The following is an 18,916-nucleotide window of genomic DNA, read 5'->3' on the forward strand; positions in this document are numbered from 1 at the left end:
ATCACATGGCAGCAACTCAATGCATTTAGGCAACTAGAAGTGGTGAAGACAACTTGCTGAAGTTCAAACTGAGCACCAGAATGGGGAAGAAAGGGGGTTTAAGTGACTTTGAACATGGCATGGTTGTTGGTGCCACACTGGCTGGTCTGAGCATTTCAAAAACTGCTGATCTATTGGGATTTTCACACACAACCATCCCTAGGGTTTACAGAGAATGGTCCAAAAAAGAGAAAATATCGAGTGGTAATTGTAGTTGTTTGGACAAAAATGCCTCGTTGATGTCAGAGATCAGAAAAGAATGGGCAGACTGGTTAAAAATGAAAGAAAGGCAATAGTAAGGCCCCTTTCACACTAACGTCCCGTTCAGGCCCGCCTGTCAGTTTTTCAGGCGGACCTGAACGGGTGCTCCATAGAGCTCTATGGAGCGTCGGATGTCAGCGGTGACATGTCCGCTGACATCCGACCCGCTCCGATCCGAAAAAGTGTGACGGAGGAAAAAGCTATTTTTCCATCCGTCTGCGGATCGGATCGGGTGACGACGGGCACTGCGGTCCGTCGTCATCCGATCTCCCATAGGGGAGAGCGGCGCTGTGACAGGTCCGTCCCTGCACAGTGTGCGGAGACAGACCTGTCATCTCCCTGCTCAGCGGGGATCGGCGGAGTGATCCCCGCTGAGCAAACGGACATCCACGGGGCGGATCAGAACTGATCCGCCCCGTGTGAAAGGACCCTAACTCAAATAACCACTCTTTACAACCAAGTTATGCAGAATACCTTCTCTGAATGCACAACACATCAAACCTTGAAGCAGATGGGATACAGCAACAGAAGACCACATTAGATGCCACTAAGCTTTGTCAGCTAAGAACAGGAAACCGAGGCTACGATTCGCACAGATTCACCAAAATTGGTCAATAGAAGATTGGAAAAAACATTGCCTGGTCTGATGAATGTCGATTTCAGCTGCGACATTTAGATGATGGGGTTCAGAATTTGGTGTAAACAACATGAAAGCATGGATCCATCCTGCCTCGTATCAACGGTTCAGGCTGGTGGGGGTGTAATGGTGTGAGGGATATTTTCTTGCCATACTTTGGGCCCCTTAGTAGCAATTGAGCATTGTTTAACCACTTCAATACCAGGCACTTAGACACCTTCCTGCCCAGGCCAATTTTCAGCTTTCAGCGCTGTAGCAATTTGAATGACAATTGTGCGGTCATACAACATTGTACTTGAACACATTTTTTATCATTTTGTTCCCACAAATAGAGCTTTAATTTGATGGCATTTGATCACCTCTGCGATTTTTATTTTTTGAGCAACAAATTTAAAAATACCGAAAATTTTGAAAAAAAATGTTTTTTTCTTTGTTTCTGTTAAATTTCTTTGTAAATTAGTACGTTTTTTTCTTCACTGATGGGCACCGATATGGCTACACTGACGGGGACTGATATGGCGGGTACCGATGAGGTGGCACCAATGAGGTGGTACTGATGAGGCGGCACCGATGGGCACTGATGATGGGCACTGATAGGCAGCACTGATAGGTGGCACGGATGGGCACTGATAGGTGGCACTGGTATGCAGAACTGATGGGCACTCATAGGCAGTACTGATGGGCACTCATAAGCAGCACTGATGGGTACTTATGGGTGGCACTGATAGGTGGCACAGATGGGCACTGATAGGTGGGCAATGATGGGCACGGATGGGCACTGATAGATGGCACTGCTGGACACTGATGGGTTGCACTGATGGATGGCATTGCTGGGCATCACTGATTTTATTTTGTACATGATGATGCCAGTCAGTGCCCATTTGTGGACACTGATTGGCACAGATTGGGCACATGTGGATGGCCATGGGTTACATACCTGGCCATCCTCATGTTGCTCACATCCCTGGTGGTCCTGGGGGCTTCCCTGGTGGTCCAGTGTGGGCATTCGAAGACGCCAGTGAGGAAAAGCCGATCAACGGCTTTTCCTGTTTACATCGTGATCAGACGTGATTGGCCGGAGGCTCTTTACTGAGACCGGTGGAGTGGTGTGTCAGACTGATCGCCGCGATGTGCGTTTTTATATACAAGAGCTATATTTGTGTGGGAAAAAAATGGTATCGTTTTTATTTGTGTACAGTGTTGCATGTCTAGTTAAAGTGGCACAGCGTTGAATAGCAAAAAAAAATTCTGGCCATGAAGGGGGTAAAACCTTTCAGTGGTCAAGGGGTTAATGTAAAAGTTCTGTCCCGCCCCCCTTCCACCACACTCACCTAGGCAAATGATGTGCATGATGCCAGCTGTGCCTCCTGGGAAAGGTATGTCACCTACCCCAGAGGGCACAGCCCTTCATTAGGAAAGGTGGAGGGAAGTGGGTCTGAGGCCTCCTAATGATGTCATAGAAGATGGCAGCACAGGGCCAAGCAGGGGCAGAATCCTGAGAGGATTGTGCAGGACCACCCTGGATCTGCTGGGCAGGGGAGTATCTGTAATGTTCAGAACCCACAAGGTGGGCAGGGGAAAACAAATGGGGTGGCAGGCTGGAGATCCTAGAGATCAGGAAATAGTGTTGTGGTGCATTGGTCAGTACTGAGCCCCAGGGACCTCACCACACACATAACTTTATTAAAACACTTTGTAAATAAGACACCAGAATTCAGGAAGAATCAGCAGGACTATGATTAGTTGATATCTCTGACTATTGCCTCATCTTTATTCAAAAGACACTGAAAAGAATACTAATGAACTCTGACAGCACAATTCCTCCCATTAATTCAAACGTTACCCTGCACTGAATGTACCAATACACACTGCTACCAATGACTGCTCATTGTCTACATCGTATTAATAAAGCTATTGAGGGGAAAAAAAAAGAAGCCCTGAAAGAATCCAACTACACTACAGGATGTTAGATATTGGCTGCTTTGTAGCCACGCCTTCTTCCTAGGTTTGCGACATACGGCAACAGTGGGGCACGCCCATTTGGCTAGACGTCACCGAAAGGAGGGGCTGCGGTGAAGTGCGGCTGCGCTCCGGTGTCGCTCTTGTCTCTGCGGTCGCTCATAATAACAGCAGCTCCATCATGTTGGTGTGCAGTGTCAGTGCTGGATACTACCGTACTATGGGGGGACAACCAGGGTGCTGAGGACACCGCGGAGGGATTACTGCGGCCACCGCACAGCCTCTTCTATCACCTACAGCAGGAGGACGTGCCCGGGCACTGGGGGCAATCGTCTGAGCACCAGCTGAAGGGCTCTGCCTGGCCCGGCCTCCTTCCTTCTACAACCCGCAGATGTAAGTGACTGGCACCCTCCTTTCTCCGTACCCACTTGTGGGCAGGACAGCAGCCGCTACTGTGTGCACCCTCACCCCCCTATACTGTCCATTCACTGTGCCCTCCCCCCTATACTGTCCATTCACTGTGCCCTCCCCCTATACTGTCCATTCACTGTGCCCTCCCCCCTATACTGCCCATTCACTGTGCCCTCCCCCCTATACTGCCCATTCACTGTGCCCTCCCCCCTATACTGCCCATTCACTGTGCCCTCCCCTCTATACTGCCCATTCACTGTGCCCTCCCCTCTATACTGCCCATTCACTGTGCCCTCCCCTCTATACTGCCCATTCACTGTGCCCTCCCCCTCCTATGCTGTCCATTCACCCAGCATAGTGTGCCCACCAAGATATGCCCCCTCCTCCCTTGCCATTCAGTGTGTGCCCATGCATTCTTTAGTGTGTGCCCACTAAGCCATTAAGATGTCCGTGGTGCCCCCTCCTTGTACTCTCCATCTACCTTGGACTGTGTGTCCACTAAGCCATGTAGATGTGCTACCTCTAATACTGCCCATTCACCCGGTAGATTGTGCCCACCAAGATGTGCCCCCTCCCCCCTGTCCGTTCACTCTGCACTGTGCCCCCCTTCTCCTTGGCCATTCAATGTGTGCCCACCCAAAAGGTGTGATGTGCCTCCCTTCTGTACTGTCTGTGCATTCTGCAGTGTGTGCCAGACTGTGCCCATGAAGAGGTGCCACCTCCTTCTATAATGTCCATTCACCCTGCATTGTGTGCCCACTAAGATGTGCCATTTCCTCCCATACTGTCCAATCACCCAGCAGAATGTGCCCACCAAGATGTGCCCCCTTCTTCCTGTCAGTAAACGATGCCCCTTCCTTCTTATGCTATCCATTCACTCTGCACTGTGCCCCCTCCTATACAGTCCATTCACTGTGTACACACCAACATGTGCCCCCTCCTCCCTGGCCATGCACCCTGCAGAATGTGCCCTCAAAGATATGCCCCTTCTCCCTGTCAGTTCACTCTGCCCCTTCCTCCCTGTCCATTCAGTGTGTACGCACCCATATGTGCCCCCTCCTCCCTGGCCATTCAGCCAACAGTCCCCTTCCTTCCTATACTGCCCCTTCTTATTTTCCATTCACCTTGCATTGTGTGCCCACCAATCCCCCCCCCCCCCTATACTGTCTATGCATCCTGCAGTGCATGCCCACCAAAAGGTGTGATGTGCCCTCCTTCCTGTACTGCCCATGCATCTTGCAGTGTGTGCCCACTAAGCCAGTAAGATGTGTCCTTCCGCCTTGTATGCTCACCCTGCAGTGTGTGCCCATGAAGCAATTAAGCTGTCTGTTGTGCCCCCTCCTCCTTGTACTGTCCATCTATCTTGCACTGTATGTCCACTAAGCCCTTAAAATGTGTGATGTGTCTATTCTTTGTCCAATCAGTCTGCAGTGTGTGCCCACTAAGCCAGTAGGATTGTTTGTAATGTGCCAGTCTTCCATATATTACCCATTTATTATGTGCCCCCTATTGCATTATGATGTGAAATGTTCCACCTCTTCCATATATTCCCCATTCAAACTGCTGTGTGTGCCCACTTTGATCTTTGCATTCACTGTTTAGCATTTTCTAGACTATGTCCACTAAGGTGCTGAGGTGGATGTTGCACCCCTTTGCTTGTGTAATGTCATGTCGTGTCGTTTTTTTGGTTTGCAGAGTCACGTGTGCGCCCAGTAGGGCACCAAGATAAGTTATGTGATCATTATCTTTATGTACGGCCCACTAGACCACTATGATGTGTGACGAATGAACGCCATACTCCATGTACTGCTCTTTCACTCTGCATAACCCAGTGCATGGCAGTGCTATGTGCCCAGTAGGACACAAATATCTGATTTGTACCCCTAGCACTTCTCCATCTAGTCTGCAGAACCTTGTCCATACCAGTGCTATGAGCCCGCTAGGTCACTAAGATGTGTATTGTACTGACTCCTTCCTGCATGTACAGTTTATTCAGTATGCAAATGTCCATTGTGTGTGCCAATGCTTTGTGCCCACTAGGCCATCTATATCTGATTTACACTACTTCCATGTACTTTCCATTCAGTCTACAGAACCCAGTGTGTGCCCACTAGGCGCTAAGATGTGCTCCTCTACCTCTCCTTGCTCCATGTATTGTCCATTTGTAGTGCAGAATCCTGTGTATGCCAGTGCTTTTCCCACTGGCTCACTAGGTTGTGTGGTGTACCTTTCCTCGAAGGACTGTCTGACTATTCACAATGAAGAACCCTGGGTGTTTGCCAGGGCTTTGCCCACTACGTCCCTAGGTTGTGTGGTGTACCCCTCCTCCATGGACTGTCCATTCACAATGCAGAATCCTGTGTGTGCCATGGCTTCGCTAACTAGGACACTAAGATATTGGATATACCCCTCCTCCATGGACTGCCCTTTTACAACGATGGATTCTGTTGGTGTCAGTGCTGTGTGCCTCCTGGGGCCTAAAGATGTGGTATTCTCGCTTCCCCTAATCCATTCAGTCTGCAGAATCCAGCTGTGTGCCCCTGGAGGAGTAGCTGGGTTGATGTGTACCAGTGTTTGGGTAATTGTATCGCTGCACTGTTCACTTCAGTGATCCCAGTGTGGCTGCAGGGAGAGTGTATTGCCCAGTCTATAACATGATAGCGCCCTCCTACCCCCAGCACAGGGCATGCATTGTGTACTGGTAATGTCTACCAACTAAAGCCATGAGATGGGTTAGGTGCCCCTTCCTCCCTGTGTTGCCAAATCCACCTTGTAGACCCAAGTGTGTATCCACTGATGCCATGAAATAGATGATGAACCCCATCCTCTGTGTTGTCCATTCCCCATTATGTACCAGTAAAATGTACCCACTAAAGCCATATGACTGATAATGGACCCCCTCTTCCTTGTGCTGCCCATTTCCCAGTATGTACCAGTGCAGTGTCCCCACTGATGCCATGAGATAAATGATGGACCCCCTCCTCTCTGTGTTGCCAATTGCCCAGTATGTACCAGTGAATTGTACCCACTAAAGCTGTGAGATGGATAATGGACTCCCTCCTCTCCTTCCTGCCCAATCCCCCAGTATGTACCAGTGCAGTGTACCCACTAAAGCCATAAGACAGATAATGAACCCCCTCCTCCCTATGTTACCCATTCCCCACTGTGTACCCACTAAAGCTGTGAGATAATGTACCCACGCCTCCTTGTGCTGTCCATTCCCCAGTATGTACCAGTGAAGTGTACCCACTAAAGCCTTCGGATGAATAATGGACCTTCTCTTTCCTGTGCTGTCCATTTTCCATGTATGTACCAGTGCAGTGTACCCATTGATGCCATGAGATAAATGATGGACCCTCTCGTCTGTGTTGCCCATTTCCCAGTATGTACCCACTAATGCCTTCAGATGGATAATGGACCCAACCCCCTTTCTCCCTGTGCTGCTTATTCCTCAGTATGTGCCAGTGAAGTGTACCCATTAAAAACCTTCAGATGGATAATGGACTTTCCTTCTCTCTGTTCTGCCCATTGCTCAGTATGTGCCAGTTAAGTGTACCCCCTAAAGCCATGAGATGGACGAAGGCCCCCTCCTCTGTTTTGCCCATTCCCTCTTTAGACCCCAGTGTAATAAAAGGGTGGGCGATCTGAACCCATGTGAGTAAAATGGGAAGCTGTGGTTGGTAAGGGCTGATTAGTATGTGAAGGGAGCCATCTCCATTCAGATAAGCCATTACACACCCATTCACACAGCAGGTCTCAGTTCTTTCGGTGATCTCGGATTAGTATGTGTCATTTCATTCTAGATCTTGCAGGTAAGCCATGGCGTTGTAGGGAAAATCATGCCTGAGGTATGCACAGCCTGATAGTGATCTATGCAGGGAATGTGCCAATTATCTGTGCTATTCGCAGCCCTTCATTAGTCACACCTGTGACACATGTGTACTAAGGGTACATTCACAGGTTCCTGCTATGAATGGAATGCAGGCATGTGTGGCTTTGTGTGGAGATAAGACAATCATATTACTGTATCGGTTGTAATGTATAGGGAATGGGGACTGCAGCAGCAGCTTGACATGTAGATGCCGACATCCTTTTTCTTTTTGTTTATTGTGTGCATATCTTTGCTTATTCTGCATGACCAGGAGCATTTCATAGGTGTGGTGATCAGTGAATAGACACATGTTTACCCTTTACACTGGGAACACATTTCTCTGCATACAGGTGGGATGGGTGAGATCATTTCTCTCCACATATTTTTTTTGTTTGATATTATTGCCTGGTAGCAGATTGTTATCCTGCTTGGGGCATTTTCTATTTCCCATGACTGTATATTTTGACGAAGACAGCCGAGCTGATGCAAGATTTCTGCTACTGTGTCTATATGGGCTGTAAATACCTGAGTATCATTTTCTGTGCACAGAGCGTGTGTGTGCTTTTCATGACATGACTTTTACACTGTGCTTCTGTACAGATATGCTGTACAAGTTTATGTTCGTATGCATGAGAGAGAATGCATTCCAACCATTGACCACAGATTTCCCTGATCCCAGCTGGCACATGTACAGTAAATATGCTATCTGAGTAGCTGGCTTAAAGAAATCTGCTGATCACTGCACTATATATATCATTGCTCTGACCATATGGATGGATTTGTAATACATAGGTGCTAGTAAAAAAACAAAAACTGTGTATATATATATATATATATATATATCTATCTCGTATATAATGTATTAAATCTTTTCATGTGACAACACTGAAGAAATGACACTTTGCTACAATGTACAGTAGTGAGTGTATAGCAGTGTAAATTTGCTGTCCCCTCAAAATAATTCAACACAAAGCCATTCGTGTCTAAACCGCTGGCAAAAGTGAGTACACACCTAAGTGAAAATGTCCAAATTGGGACCAATTAGCCATGTTCAATCCCCGGTGTCATGTGACTCATGTGTTACAAGGTCTCAGGTGTGAATGGGGAGCAGGTGTGTTAAATTTGGTGTCATCCCTCTCTCATACTGGTCGTTTAACATGGCACCTAATGGCAAAGAACTTTCTGAGGATCTAAAAAACAAAACAAAAAATAAACTGAAGATTGGCAAGACCCTGAAACTGAGCTGCAGCATGGTTACCGGGAACATACAGAGGTTTAACGGGACAGGTCCCCCTCAGAACAGGCCTCGCCATGGTCAACCAAAGAAGTTGAGTCCACGTGCTCAGCATCATATCCAGAGGTTGTCTTTGGGAAAGAGACGTATCATTGCTGCAGAGGTGGAAGCGGTGGGGGGTCAGCATGTCAGTGCTCAGACTATACGCCACACACTGCATCAAATTGGTCTGCATGGCTGGTGTCCCAGAAGAAAGACTCTTCTAAAGATGATACACAAGAACGCCCGAAAACTGTTTTGCTGAAGAAAAGCAGACTAAGGACATGGATTGCTGGAACCATCTCCTGTGGTCTGATGAGACCAAGAAAAACCTTAGTTCAGATGGCGTCAAGCGTGTGTGGCAGCAACCAGGTGAGGAGTACAAAGACAAGTGTGTCTTACCTACAGTCGAGCATGGTGGAGGGAGTGTCATGGTCTGGGGCTGCATGAGTGCTGCTGGCACTGGGGAGCTACAGTTCATTGAGGGAACCATGAATGCCAACATGTACTGTGACTTACTGAAGCAGAGCATGATCCCCCCCCTCCCTTCGGAGACTGGGCTGCACGACCGTATTCCAACATAACAATCCCAAACACACCTCCAAGACAACCACTGCCTCACTAAAGAAGCAGAAGGTAAAGGTGATGGACTTGGCCAAGCATGTCTTCAGACCTAAACCCTATTGAGCATCTGTGGGGCATCCTGAAACGGAAGGTGGAGGAGCGCAAGGTCTTTAACCTCCACCAGCTCCTTGATGTCATCATGGAGGAGTGAAAGAACTCCAGTGACAACCTGTGAATCTCTGGTGAACTCCATGCCCATGAGGGTTAACGCGATTGTAAAAGCTGTTTTTGTTATTTTAAATAAAAAAATAAAATAAAACAAAAATCATACTTCCACTGTGCAGCTCGTTTTGCACAGAGTGGCCCGAGCCTTGACTTCTGGGGTCCCTCAGTGGCTCTCGTGCCACCTCTTCAAAACAGATACCTTCCTAGGAGAATCGCTCTCTCGGGGGGGGGGGGGGGGGGTTTACCTTGCACGCTCCCATGTCCAGCATTTGGCATCCATAGACAAGAATGCCAGACTCGCCCGGCATCCGCATCATTGGATCAATGGGCTGGTGAGTGCCAGAAGTTTTTTCACGTTATTGTATAGGATGCATTAGGCCCCTTTCACACATGCAGACTGTATGTCTGTATTTCATCCATCTGTTTGCAGATGAAATACGGACATACATGCATCCCTATGGGATAGCGGGTGTCTGCGGATGAATATCCGCAGACACCCGATGTCGTCAGTCTCCGCTATGGTCTGATTCTGCAGACGGAGGAAAATCCTACTTTTCTATCTGTCCGCAGAGTGGATCGGAAGAACCCGGACAGATGGTCTGTGTTCATCCGATCCTCCATAGAGGAGAGCGGAGATCTGCCAGGGCGGTCCTTGCACAGTGTGCCGGGACCGCCCTGTCATCTGCCGGCTCAGCTGGGATAAACGGAGCGATCCTCGCTGAGCAAGCGGATCATCACGGTATGGATCCGTCCCGTGTGAAAGGGGCCTTAAGGTGAAAAAACAAGGGTTTACAAGCCCTCTAAGGAAGTGCTGGAAAATAATGGTGGCCACACAAAATAGTGACACTTTGTTCCCAATTTGGACATTTTCACTTGGGGGTGTACTCCTTTTTGTTGCCAGCGGTTTAGACCTTAATGGCTGTGTTGAGTTATTTTGAGGGGACAGTAAATTTTCACTGTTAAAGTGTGTGTGTGTGTGTGTGTGTGTGTGTATATATATATATATATATATATATATATATATATGTATGTATGTGTACCGTGCAAAGGCGATGCCTGCCTGAATATATTTACTCTTTTGCTAATATTTTTGTATGTTCTGTATCACATAAAGGATAAACCTGACTGAATATATTTGATATACAAGATTATTTTGACAATATGTATATGTTTTTGTATTTAAGGAATAAACGTGCCTGGCTTTTTTTTTTTTTTTTTTTGTATTCCCTGTAACATTTTGTTCTTCTAGTACAAAGCTTTTGCTGGTTCATTCATGATTCAAGGCTATTGTGTTTATTTGTAATGTTTACAGCAGTATTTTGTAAATGTGACAATACGTTTTTGTATAAATTTTAAGCTAGATAAGGCATTTTTGGACGAAATTTGTTTGTTTACTACGTTCATGGTCAGTGCACAAAATTCAGCACCCTTTATCTGTTTTGCTTTTGTTGAATGGGATGGAGAATACAGTAGTAGGATTTTATTCATGGGAGGCTTATAACTTGGGTTGGCTAATTGTTATTTAGGTTTACATGTGAAGGACATTAACTATATCAGTGGTCTCCAAACTGCAACCTGGGGGCTGAGTCCCTTGGGACACTATTTCTCACACTGACAACAAGGCACTATTCCACACACTGACCCCCAACAATGGAGCACTATTCCTCCAACTGACACCAATGATGGGGCACTATTCCTTCTACACCAACATTTGGGCACTATTGCTACCACTGACCCCAATAATGGAGCACTATTTCCTCCCAATGATGGGTCACTATTTCTTCCCCCAGTACCAACAATGAGGCAATATTCCACCCACTTGAACCAATGATGAGGCATTCTTTATTCCCATTGACGCCAGGGCATTTTATACTCGTGCTGGTCACAGTTCTAAAAACCTTGCTCTGGAGTATAGTTTGTACTTGTACAAGGCCAGGTCCACACCAGTGCATTGCTGTCTGAATGCAGGGAGATTGTATGTGCATTCTACATGTGATATTATTATTATTTTTATTTTTTTGTATAGGTGTGATCCCATTTACTTCGATTAGACTGTGCATCAAAGATGCAGCATGCAGGGCTTTGAGGTACTTGCAAGAAAACACATGGTCTAATGGATTGCACAAAGGAAAAAATAATTAATTATTTTTTAAAATGCTCATGTGATCATGCTGTGTCAAATCACAGTGCACAGGTTTTGTGTGTGTGTGTGTGTGTGTGTGTGTGTGTGTGTGTATATTATATCTCTATCATCCCATTGATTAGGTCTAATTATGAATAATAAACTCTCTTAAGTCTATAATGAAGGCAAACACCCCACAGTGCTGGTGTGTGTTTTTTTTTTTTTTTTTTTGTTTTGTTTTTTTTCTCCCTTTATTTTATTAGAAATGGGTCCACTATATAGATCAGGCTTTCTAGTGTATGGCCAGCATCTCTGTGAATTTTTAAGTACAGAGGATCCATAAGCGGTATGTTGACTGTAATTGTAGGTTGGTGTGATGTGTTAATGGCACAGTTTAAGAAGTCGAAGGGTTTATAATGATTGGCAAGGTTAGGGAGGGCTTACTTTTGTGTTAGAGGGCAGACAGCCATCTGGCTTTTCTGAGCACGGATATAGTGCTAGAGCGACAGGAAAACTTTGCTTCCTGCTATTGTAATAATGCAGACTGTGTCTTAGCTCAGTGTGATTCATTTACATAATTTGGAAGGAAAAGATGGAAGGGTTGTCTATGACAACAAATTGTCTCTGTTCATTGTTTTACAATGCAAGTTGGATAATAAGCAACGTGAGCAGTGCTGATTTAATATATACAGATGCAGTGCCTTGCAAAAGTATTCACCCTCCCTTGGCATTGGAACGTCCGCTCATTTGTCTCCTTTTCCCCTCCGGTGCCACAATTGGCACCTTTTCGGGGGGAGGGGGGACAGGATTATTATTTTTATTATTATTGTGAAGCAAATAACAAATAGGACAAAATAACTGAAAAAGTCAATGTGCATAACTATTCATCCCCCTAAAGTCAATACTTTGTAGAGCCAACTACCTCCAAGTCGCTTTGGATAAGACTCTATGAGCTTGCCACATGTTACCACTGGGATTTTTGTCCATTCCTCCTTGCAAAACTGCTCCAGCTCCTTCAAGTTGGATGGTTTGCGCTTGTGAACAGCAATCTTTACGTCTGACCACAGATTTTCTATTGGATTGAGGTCTGGGCTTTGACTAGGCCCTTACTACACATTTACATGTTTCTACTTTTACCACTCAAGTGTTTTGCAGTGTGTTTGGGGCCATTGTCCTGCTGGAAGGTGAACCTCCATCCTAGCCTCAAAGCGCACACAGAGTGGTACGGGTTTTGCTCAAGAATATCCTTGTATTTAGCACCATCCATCTTTCCCTCAACTCTGACCAGTTTCCGAGTTCTGACTGAAAACATCCCCACAGCATGAAGCTGCCACCACCATGTTTCACTGTGGGGATGGTGTTCTTTGGGTGATGTGTTGGGTTTGCGTAGCATTTTCTTTGGTCAAAAAGTTCAATTTTAGTCTCCTCAGACCAGAGCACCTTCCTCCATTCATTTTGGGAGTCACTCACATGCCTTTTTGCAAAATCAAAATGTGCCATTTTGTGTTTTGCTGAAAGTAATGGCTTTTTTCTGGCCACTCTGCCATAAAGCCCAACTCTATGGAGCATACGGCTTATTGCCATCCTATGTACAGATACTCCAGTCTCTGCTGTGGAACTCTGCAGCTCCTCCAGGGTCACCTTATGTCTCTGTGCTGCCTCTCTGATTAATGCCCTCCTTGCCCAGTCTGTGAGTTTTGGCGTGCGGCCGTCTCTTGGCAGGTTTGCTGTTGTGCCATGTTCTCTCCATTTGGTTATGATGGATTTGATGGTGCTCCTAGGGATCATCAAAGATTTGTGTGTGTGTGTGTGTGTGTGTGTGTATATATGTATGTGTGTATATGTATGTATGTATATATATATATATTATATTGTGTGTATATGTAGCGCCGACTCCTGAAGAGCACGTACTGTTTTTGAAAGTTAAGGTTACACCTGAACTGCAGTTTGGTTTGGGTACAATTGTGCTAAATTTGGTGGACCTCAGCATTGGTCTGACTGACTGGACTATAGGATGTTCAGCCTGGCCACAAGGGGCACTGTCTCTTCTGGCAGGCATAGAACCACAGTCTAGTTGGGTGCTTTAAGTTTTTTACTCTCTTGTGGGGAGTGTCACTCTTGCTGTGCTTTCTGGGAGAGGGTACTTAAGATGCAGATGTCATGTGGTTCTGGGGTTCCTGTCCAGAAGGATGTTCTGACTCCATGGTCCTGGTTCTCCTGACCAGCCCCCAGGAAGGCTATGGCCTGGGGTGCGGATCCACCCGACTTATTGTCTCGGGGCTGGCTAGCCCGAGGCAAGGAAACTAAAGAATGATTCCGAGGTAGTCCGGTGCCATCTACGGCAGTTGGAGAGGCCCAGTAACTTCATAGCTATCCAGGGGAGGACTCTTCAGAAGAAGGCTGATTTCTTAGCAAGAACCTGAAGGGGCTGAAGTACCTAAGTGAATCCAGTCTCATGGGTATTGCCAAGCTGGCTGAAAGATCCAGTTATCACACAAGTGTTCAATAGGTGTTTAGTTTCCTGAAGTCTACAACACAGTCTGTGGCATAGCTGTATTCCTGTATGTTGTACAACGTCCTCTGTGGCAGAGACTTGTTCCTGAGTAAAGCACCTTGTTGGCTGCTAGGCCTTGTGAGAGAGGGACTATCCAACTTGAGTGAACATCCAGTTGTGAATGGCTATTCTCTGGATTTAGTCAAAGTAGGCAAGTCCTTCATTATTGACTTTGACACTAAAAGTACCTGAACTTCCTTCCTAACCCTCTGATCCTATTTTATGAGACTGTTCGTTGTCTACGTTTTGCAAATAAAAATCCCTTTATGTGGATCTGTCGTCAGTCTCTGAGTTTACTGGGCCATCTACCACAGGACCCCCTAGACACCGATCAAGGAGGAGACGGTAACGGTAAGCTCAATCAAACCAGCAGCTCCTTCGGGGGTCAGTATATATGTGTGTATGTATGTATGTATGTGTATATGTATGTGTGTGTGTGTGTGTGTGTGTGTGTGTGTGTGTGTGTATATATATATATGTGTATGTGTGTATATATATATATATATATATATATATATATATATATATATATATATATATATATATATATATATATATATATATATATATATATATATATATATATATATAATATATTTAACCTAACCCTGACTTGTACTTCTCAACAACATCATTGTTTGGAGAGTTCCTTGGTCTTCCTGGCAGTGTTTGGTTAGTGGTGCCTCTTGCCCCTCTGGGACCTTTCAAAAAGATGTGTATATGTAATGACAGATCATGTGACACTTAGATTGCACACAGGTGGACATCATTTCACTAATTATGTGACTTCTGAAGGTAATTGGTTGCACCAGTGCTTTTTAGGCGCTTTATAACAAAGGGGGTGAATACATACGCACATGGCAATTATAATTTTTTTTACTTCTGAAAAATAGTTTTATGTATATATTTTTCAAATTTTACTTCACCAACTTAGACTATTGTGTTCTGGTCCATCACATATAATTCAGATTAAAAAAAATTAAACTAAAGTCTGTAATGTAACAAAATGGGTAAAAAGCCAAGGGGGTGAATACTTTTGCAAGGCACTGTATGCTATAATGGGCTGTAAATGTTCTATTCAACACTATTAAATTTACCAAGTGATGACATGCATATGGTGGCAACCTGCTGAGGCTGACCAGAAGATACTAGGGAACATCCTACTATTTGTATAGCTGGTGGCATGTATAGTTGGACACCTAAACCAGACGTGCTTGTAGCCTGCTTAGTGATCATTTAATTTGCTGGAATTTTAGCATGACCAGTTGTCGTTGTTTAAATGATTGATGCTTGCGAGGTTCTCCTGTGTGAATGCTGCAGGTCACGTTCACTATAACCTTTTTATGCCTCCTCTTTGTCGGGGGTGTCTTCAACTCTAAACTTATTCTGCCTGCCAAAAAAAGAGAAAAATGGGATGTTTGTAAGCATTTTAGGCACTAAAGCTTCCCCTGCACAGCCTCTGGAAGTGCCAGGGCACTTATCTGAGCAATGTGAGTTCAGCCATACAGTAGTATGGCTGAACTCGCATTGGATTCACACAGAAAAGGGTGCAAGGACTTGTTTTTCCCTGCACTAGAATCAAATTGCATGGGTGTTCTGACCTCTGCTATCCGATTCCTGTGTGAGTTCACAGTTCGCACCGAGCTCTGTGAACCAATCTGGGGGTGTCATTAACAATGTATTGACACCCGCAGCGGTTCTCAGAAGGCAGTGTGCCCGTGGGAGAGGAGCCATGTGGGCTCCATATATTTTTTTTTTTGCAATGTTTTGTGGGGGATATTATAATTTTTGGTTTTTGGCCCCTTTCACACTGATGGACCGATTGGGTCCACCTGTCAGTTTTTCAAGGGGAACCTGATCAGACCATCCGTAGCTCTCTATGTAGTGGCAAATGTCAACAGATGTCTCTGCTGACACCCGCCTGCATCCGATTCGGCCCGCTAAAAACAGATGGGCGAGGATCTGTTCCCCTATCTATCTGGCGGATATCCATCGGACTGCCTCATGTGGAAGAGCGGGCTGTGTCCGTGTTCGTTTTGCATAGCGGGGAGGACACAGACCTGTCATCTGCCTGCTCAGTGGGGATCAGCAGACGGTAAAATAAGAATATTCTTCAGAGCTTCCTTTCAAATCATAACATACCAAACTTCTGTTAAACATAGAAACAAGGGAAACCTTAAAAGTTTAAGAATCCAAAGAGTTTCAATACCATGGACAGCAGTAGTAGGTTATCCCGTTTTTAACAATTGACCTTGATTTTAAAATACTTTAAAGTGTATGTAAACCCTTACAGTGAACCTATCTTATTTGCTCTGATCTATTTCTGATCCGTTAAATATAAAATTGAAATTATTATATATGTTCAATAAGACCCCAGTCACACTTTTGTGACATGTCATGCACCTTTGGATATCAAAGTTGCATGACAAGTTGTACCCCATGTTTTCCAGTGATAACTATTCATATGTATGACTTAAAGTTGCGGCTTCACAGCTGGGTGACCATTGCACGAGCAGCTCTGCGCTCCGTGACTGGTCCCAACGTCTTCTAGGACCTGTCATGTGTCCCAGAAGACTTTGGGAAGGAGAACTTCTGTTTCCAATCGCCTAAGGTGACCAAAACAGAAGTGGGAGCACGTGCCTGTCAAAATCGGGTACCTGCTCCCCACCACATAAAAACTCTGTTTCATAAACGGGAGCCAGTGAGGGGGCCTTAAAGTGGGTGGAACTCCGCTTTAAAGTTGCAGCGACTTCAAAGAAGTTCATACACTACAGGGTCCAACTTTAATGCAACTTGAGAGTTGAGGGTCATAGACTTCAATGTTAACCCTCAAAAGTTGCATCTGAATGTTTTTACATTTACATTCTATGCATTAAGGTGGAAAACCTTTTTGTAGTGCAAGAGCCCCCCCGCACGCCCTTTCACCTGAACCCGATTTGTTCCAGCAATGGGGACGATCAGAGCAGCTCCAGCCCCTGTCTCAGGTTCTCATTGCCTCGATTGATGGCAGCAAGAGCATGTGCTCTCGCTGCTGTCAATGAAAGCCACGGGCAGGACCGAGTCTTGCTGTCTCTGTCACTGGACATAGCAGCAGGACTCGAGAGTGCCTGCAGGAGTACCCCCAGGGAATACGGGTCTCCGTGGGCACTCAAGAAGAGGAGGAGCCAGGAGCGACGCTGGGGGACCCCAGAAGAGAAGGATTGGCGGCCCCTCTGTGCAAAACCCTTGCACAGAGGAGGCAAGTATGACATGTTATTTAAAAAAACAAGCCTTTACAACTCCTTTAAAGTGAGCCTGTGCTTTGCCCATACAACAAGGTCACTTTACCTGGAGCACCACCAATTGCCTATATATGGGTTTCTATCTGCTTCCTGCTACTGGGAGGCAAGAAAATGCTGGCGTGGGGATCCCTTCATCTTGTGTAATGGTGATTGGCAATTCAGACACCCATGTAAGTTCCAAATGGCTTCCTCTCTTTGTTGCCAAAGGCCCAACAAAAGGAAAACTTACTATGAGCAGCCAGTGGGGATGCAAATAAAGTGTAAAGTGAACCTCCCTCTTTTTTTTTTTTTTTTTGATGGAAACAAATGATGTATATTTTTACAAATAGTTTTCCTTCGTCATTCTAACTTGTAAGCAGAATCTTCGCACACACAGGCACAGTAGGGGTCTTTAGTTTTTGCTAATAAGATTATAGCAAAAGGTGTTACATGGATGATTCCCCAGGGCTGGCTGGGTCTGATCTGTAAGGACAAGTTCAGGAAGCTGCATGTCGCCTTCAGTGACTTGGAGTTGTCTTCCAGTTTCTAATCTTCAAAGACAGGGCAACGCAGCAAAGGGTCATAATGCAGAGCAGCAGTTTGTTTCTAATAAAAGCAACTTGTGGAGACATTGCTGCTGGGTGCAGAAGTACCTATTAAGCCAGCATCCTGCTGGTCTTTTATTCCCTCTACCTTTAACTTCTCTGATGTGACTCCTGGCAATAAATCCATGTAATTTAGCCTGTCAAGCTATGCAGTCAAAACGAATCAGAAGTGTTTTAGCTTTAAAAAAAAAAGGCATGCTTTTCATGCAGAAGAACCAATGTGAACTGTTTGTTCTTCTATATACAGTATACCATTGGCACAAAACTCAAACTTGTACCATACCCCATGCATTGACAACTGCACATGTGTACGAATAAACCTATAAATAGGAATTGTGCAAATGTATTTAGCTTGTATTAGTATTATTATTATATATATATTTTTTTTTAAGGAGTGTGTGTGGTTGGGTTTTTTATTTTATTTTTTATTTTTTTGGTTTTAGTTTGCTTGGATATTTAGACCTAGAGAGAGAGAGGGGGGCAGGCGGTTGCACGGTAAAGATTGCTGGAATGGGGTGGAACTAAACCCACCGTTTTTAACGGTTTCCCGAAACCGGTAAATTCAAGACTTTTCTTGAAAAATAGTTGTTGAATTTACTAGTGTTAAACCAGATTAGGGAGTCTTTAACCACTTCAATACTGGGCCACACACACTTAAGGGCATATTACTCATTTGCGTAAGTTATTGAATGCGGTAAAGTAAGTCCAATTTACAAAAAATAAAAAAAGTATCGGTAAATTATCGTATAAAAAGTTTTTAGACCCCCCCCCCCCCCCAGGCTGTTTCTAAACAAAATCGGGTTGCTTAGGAGCGGGCCACCGCATCCTTAACTGATAACTCTTCTGCTGTTCTTGTATCTATCTATCGAGATGGATAGCGAGAGAGAGATAGCGCGAGAGAGATATGTATCTCACTTAAGGACAGGCCTCTTTCTGAGATTTGGTGTTTACAAGTTTAAAAAGTGTTTTTTTTTTTTTTTTCTCTTGCTGGAAAATTACTTGGAACCAAATCTTACATTATATATTTTGTTCTAACACCCTAGGGAATAAAATGGCGTTAGTTGCAATACTTTCTGTCACATCGCATTTGCGCAGTGGTCTTACAAGCGCACTTTTTTTTTTTTTTTATTAAAAA

General features: G+C 45.1%; 1 protein-coding gene across 3 annotated transcripts in view; it reads left to right on the plus strand.

Annotated features, from left to right (window-relative positions):
• The first annotated feature begins 2,995 nt into the window (after positions 1–2,995).
• SNRK (SNF related kinase) overlaps positions 2,996–18,916 on the plus strand; it is a 113,216-nt gene continuing 97,295 nt past the window's right edge. For 2 of the 3 annotated variants that reach the window (XM_077491477.1, XM_077491476.1), the window contains exon 1: positions 2,996–3,289. The gene's annotated coding sequence lies outside the window, so the exon portion shown is untranslated. Of the gene's footprint in view, positions 3,290–7,058; positions 7,120–18,916 lie in introns of those variants that run through there. The other variant, XM_077491478.1, reaches the window with a different exon arrangement.

Source organism: Lithobates pipiens, unplaced genomic scaffold, assembly GCF_037356315.1.
Source record: "Lithobates pipiens isolate NorthernLeopardFrog02 unplaced genomic scaffold, aLitPip1_a1.2 Scaffold_19, whole genome shotgun sequence".
NCBI lineage: Eukaryota > Metazoa > Chordata > Amphibia > Anura > Ranidae > Lithobates > Lithobates pipiens.